This window comes from Pseudopipra pipra, chromosome 5, assembly GCF_036250125.1.
Source record: "Pseudopipra pipra isolate bDixPip1 chromosome 5, bDixPip1.hap1, whole genome shotgun sequence".
Classification (NCBI taxonomy): Eukaryota; Metazoa; Chordata; class Aves; order Passeriformes; family Pipridae; genus Pseudopipra; species Pseudopipra pipra.
This window is the reverse complement of record NC_087553.1, coordinates 58,237,231-58,242,900: the sequence shown is the minus strand read 5'-3', so window position 1 is coordinate 58,242,900 and position 5,670 is coordinate 58,237,231. Positions and strand designations below refer to the sequence as shown.

The window sequence follows — 5,670 nt, the reverse complement described above, 5'->3', positions numbered from 1 at the left end:
GGACTTTGCCCATATGACAAGACTGACAGCCTAAAAAGATTCCCAATCCCCTGATGTTTAGAGGATTTAATAATTACATTTTAAAAATTCATTTTTGCAGATCATTCTCACAGCCTACAATAAAATATGAAGACATTTACCTTGTCTCTTAGCATTTTTAAAGCCAGATATATGACTGACGAGTGTCTTGAGGAGCAAATTGCTACAAAAATCTTCCAGTTCATCTTCTAGTATACTGTTAAAATTTACAGCTTTTGCTTATAGAAACTTAGATTTTTATTTAGATTTTTCTGCCTCATTCTGAAAATTGAAGTGCATTGAATGGATTGTTTGGATTAATTTCTCTAAAGAAATATCACTTGGGTTCTGATCTAAATTAAATTAAATCAAATCCAGAATTTGTTCATGAGAACTTTTGTCTCCAAATGGCAGCAAACTTTTGAGTGTGACTTCACCTGAACGCATATCAAACCTGAAAAATAGATATTGTAGGTTTTCAGCTGCAAACTATATCAGAATAATCTCAGAAATCATAGAGTCAAACTCATTTGTAGTAGCTAGTGATCAATATCAAGTTTTACTTAAAAGTAAAGATTCTTTTCTTGTCAATTTTTGAAAATCTATAAATTTATGTTAGCTGCGGGAATAGAAAAATTAAAGATATTTAATTTCAGGTTTCTAAAAAAGAATTGGAGCACCGAAATTCCCCAATGTCAGTCGATATTTTCTATGACTGGTTTTTTTATTTGTTTGTCCTGAATACGCATAGTATGATTATTTTATCTCTAACTTGCTAACTTCTGTAATACCGCTGTAGACAATCCAAGATATACTAATATCAAGAAAAATGGCTGCCTCAGTGCCTTGTGAGGGAAGTTAACTTTAATTCGGTCTATGAGACAGAGTCAAGAAGTTTATTTATGAAAGTTCCTAAATATTAGCCTATAGGCAGAACTGCTTTGAAAATCATGATAGCTGAAGTTGTCAGATATATTTAATGCACAGGCAGTACTGTATTAGTACTGCTTGAAAATGAACTGAATTGTGGTTTTTTTTCTCTTTTCCTCCTATACCTCAAGGAAATGTTAAAACAGCTGTTGCATCCTATCTCACAGAAGTAAGAAGCTCCCTGTCCCATAGCAGATAGAGACGTTCCAGTCACTGTTTTGTCTGGGATTCTTTAAGAGCAGAAAGCCTCAAAATATTCAATGTCAATTACAGTGCTTATCAACCAATGGTTGTCTTTGACAAAAGATCTTCATTCCAGAAGACAAAACCTCAAATTAATGTACACAAGTAGATTTTCTTAAGTATATCTTTTACTGGATAATAGCTTTAATGAAACTTAAAACACCAGTGCTAGTTTTGGGAGGACATTTTTCATATGCTTCATGTGGTAGAGCTGGCTGCTAAAGCTGTAATTTCCACTTGCTCACTAGCCTGCTGTGACACTGACAAGTGAATGCCTCAAGCAACAACACCAAGAAGAAAAACAGTGTTCAAGACCTGTGGTTGACAAATGCCCATGGTTTTGCTCCCAAAAAACATTCAGAACAAGGGAAGATGAACCTGAGTGCTTCTTGCCCACTACAGATGAAAACAATCAGGGATCAATTAATAAATGGTGCTATTTTCCACAGCTGTGAGACTGTGATTACAAAAAGGATCGAAACATAGATCGACTCAGGAAAGACCACCTTGCTAGCTTGACAGGGTCACAAAACCACCAAGGAAGTAATTTATTATTTCTATTCATTAAAGAGAGGTTATAGTCATCTTTCTAATTACTTTTCCTACTTAGGACTGCTAACTTTTTCAAAGATTGCTTGTCCCTTTTACTGACCTCTGTATAAAATCGATACATATTTGCATCTTTTTTGTGCTCATTATGGTGAAACATAACACAGACTGAAAATAAAACATGTCTTTCTCTGAAAGAGCAGGCAAGAACTAAAAACATTGATGATAAAGGTTTGGGTTTTTCCTTCTTTTTTTTCATTGATCCTTTCATATATTCTTGAAAAATTCATATGTTATGACTGTGCTTACCATAAAGTTGCTGTAGGATGCTTCAGAAAAAGTGAAGCCAATATAATATGCAAGTCATTCCAAGAACTAAAATACTGTGTACATTGGGGTTTTTTTAATTTCGAATTACCAAGACTCACCAAACATTATTTAAGAGTAAACATCATAATCTCTTCGTCTTTATGTTGAACTATCCAGCTATCCAAAGCTTTTTCAAATGAAAAAAAGAACTGACACCATAAAATTTGGAGCTAAATATGGACTAAGGTCATATGTTTTGATGAAAAACTACTGTTAGCAGGATAATTTTGTTCACAGAATTAAGAATGGAGTCCACTTCCTTATTTGAATACTAACTTTTGTCCAAACCCAATCTCTTTTCATAAGGCACTAAGTTACACATTTAGCTCTGTTCTATCATCCTAAAAGCCTCAAAGACAACTGTCAGCTTTGTCAGGAGTCGAGATACTTAGGGATTTTATTCTAAAAGACAATACTGGCTGTGGTACCCTTTAATAATAACAGAAACATTTAAAATTTCAGGTGAAGCATCATCCTGAGTTGTGATCAATATACACCAAGGAGAAAGAACATTAAATCCTGAATGGTTTAAGGTGATTATTGTCTATCTTTTTCCAGGGATTATATGTAACTAATGATTTGACACAATACAGTTAAAGAAAGTATCTTCATTGCATCTTGGCCTTTCATGTCTGTTTTAAATACATATAGTGATCATTTAAAATAGGACAACTAAACAATTCACATGATTAAGAAAACATAAAGGAAGAACAAATTCACAGTAATTTGGAGGGAAACAAGATAATATTTTTGTTTTGAGACCGAGACTGACAAATAAAATCAGCTATATTTTTACAATATGTTTCTGCATGACTACATAGATGCAAAAATAGTAACCACTGGACGCACGTGGTGAAGAGGTATTTGATTTATTAGTAACGAATGTTAAATACATTCTGGACTGTATTAGCAGAGGCATGGCTGATAAATTGAGGAAGCTTGTTATCTCCATTCATTCAGGGTTTATTAGTTCTGTACATCTAGAGTACTGAATCCAGTTTTGATCTTCCAATACACGAAAGACATGGAAAAACTGGGGCAAGCACTATGTAGCCACTACACTAGGGGCTTGGAGCAGTTTCCCTACGAGGAGATGATGAGAGAGCTGGTCTTGTTCATCCTGGACCAGCTCCCCTACACAGGTAGGCAATGGAGAAGATGCCAGGCCCTACACAGTGGAACAAGATGGGGCAATAGAGGCAAGGGGCATAAATTCAAACAAGAGATGTTCTCACTGTGTATAAGGATGATCCTTTTACCCACAATGACACTCAGTCCTTGACACAGGCTGCCCAAAGTGATTGTGCAGCCTCTTTCCATTCTCGTGAGTAGATAAGACCCTGATAAACCATGTTTGATACTTTGTGGTGATCTTGCTTTCAGTAGGAGTTTGAACTGGGGATCTCCTAAAGTCCCTTCCAACCTGATTTCTTTTTTATCTTCTGAAATAACAAGAGACATTTAAAGTAGTACTAAAATTATAATAATTTAAATTTTAAAATTAATTTAAATTTTAAATTTAAATTAAATTTTAAATTTAATTTTGAAAAAAAGTCAGTTTGGGTGTTTGTTGTTGTTTTTTTTAATAAATCTCTTCCTGTAATAAAAGATAGTTGGCATAAAATTGAAAAGTCTGCATTATTGGTTTTGGCCATAAATTAACTAGATTCAGAAAATGCATGTTATAACTTTATGTTGTTATTAACTACCATAAAGAATTGTTTGTATTTTATTTGATGTTTCAAAGGACTTGCCCTTCTATTCTCTTACTGACCGAAGTCTGTCATTTTGACAAATCAGTGAATACAACTGGTTGGGCCCCCTGGTGGTCTAGTGGTTAGGATGCAGCACTCTCACTGCTGTGGCCCAGGTTCGATTCCCGGTCAGGGGACTTTCCCGGGCAGATGGAGCTCGTCAGCCCTGTAAGGCCATCTAAGAGCAGGTCACTCTAAACAAACCTACGTCCTGAGGACCTCGCTGCCACTGTCCAAGTTCGCTCGGCCCCGGCAAATGAACCTCAGGATTAAAGGGTGGGCTCAGTTCAGCGCACACTGTGTCTCACCTAAAAAATCCACTGCACAGGCTCAAAGGGGAATGACCTTTCCCAAATCTTCGCTTGCGAAGACTGGCCATGAAAGAATACAACTATTCCAAAGGGATCTGATTCTGCTCTCAGTTATACTGGCAATAAATATGCAGTAACTTGATTAAATGTAATACTTAAAAGATATGTTATTTGAGAGTCGGGAAACTTAGTAGACTTACTTTAGATAGTGACCATCTGAGATAAGAGCAGAATGTAATCTTCAGACTGTAGTATTGACTATGACTAAAGGGATTTGTGTTTTATAAACAGAAAGTCAGAACTTTGTCTTCTCATTCACTATAAATCATTATGAAAAGCTGATGAGTAAAGTGTGGAATTTTCTCTGGGAACTTTTTTTTTCCATGAGAAGAAGAACAGCAAACACAGCTGATAAAATATTTTTGGCAGTATGTTAAAATCGCCACTGCTCTAATGATTTGTATTCATGGTATCATCTTAAACTACCAGTAGCTATAATTCATCATATTTCTAATTTTACAGAGGCACAGATGGCTGTCCACTCTAGTGGTCCCAACATTAGAGAGTTAAACATGGAATAGCATGATTGATTAAAAATTGTAATCAGACATTACTCCTTGTAATTGTGATTAATATGAGTTTACTATTTCTGACAACAATTACTTTTCTTCTTTCTTTTTAACAGAGGGAATAGAAAGTAAGTAGATTACAGGCTTAAAAAATCAAGGCTTTAGGGCCAAATGAACAACTAATTTTAATTTCAAAAATATAAAACTGATATTAGTACTTTACTTTTTGGATGGTTTAGGGATTCCTATTATCCTTTTGATAATCAGGCAGCTGTTTTCTCAAGGCTAGCAATTGTTCTCTGTGGGAAAGTGACAGCTAATAATTTACTTGTATATTTTTCTCTGTACTTTTTTTCTTTTAAGCTTACTCTTTCAGTAGTAACATGTTGGGGTTTGGGGGTTTTTAAGGAATTTTTGTGCATTCCTTTGAAATTAAAAACAGATTTATATTACCTGAGGCAGTGAAAAATTAATGTACTGATCTCTATTAATGTTTTTTTGCATTCATCAGAAACACAGTTGATGGGTTTATTTGGCTTTGGATCAGGTCATTGTTTCTTTCTTACAGGATCCTCATGGTCAAATATAACCCAGGCCTGCACTGTGATAGAATCCTTGACTTCAGTATGACTCTCGTTCCTTTGGAAGAGCTTATGAAATTTACACTTAAATTGATAATATGTCTCTATTGCTTAATTTGAAGTGCTGTGTTTACACGACAAGCTTTTCATAGCAGGTGAGCTGCAGGAGCGGCTTCTGTAAGAAAACCCCACAAGATGCCCCCATGTCAGACAGTTTCATCCAGCTGCAAACCCAGCTGGACAAAGCTGAGCCCAACAGTGAGAGTGGTGGTGCCTTTCTGTAAACATATTTAAGAAAGAGCAAAAGCACTGCAGAGCAGATGTGAGATGAAGGAGTGAAAAAAGT

The 5,670-nt window shown here is 35.4% G+C and overlaps 1 non-coding gene across 1 annotated transcript; it reads left to right on the top strand.

Annotated features, from left to right (window-relative positions):
* The first annotated feature begins 3,928 nt into the window (after positions 1-3,928).
* TRNAE-CUC (transfer RNA glutamic acid (anticodon CUC)) lies at positions 3,929-4,000 on the top strand. Its single transcript has one exon. It is a non-coding gene; the product is annotated as a tRNA-Glu (tRNA).
* Positions 4,001-5,670: the final 1,670 nt, after the last annotated feature.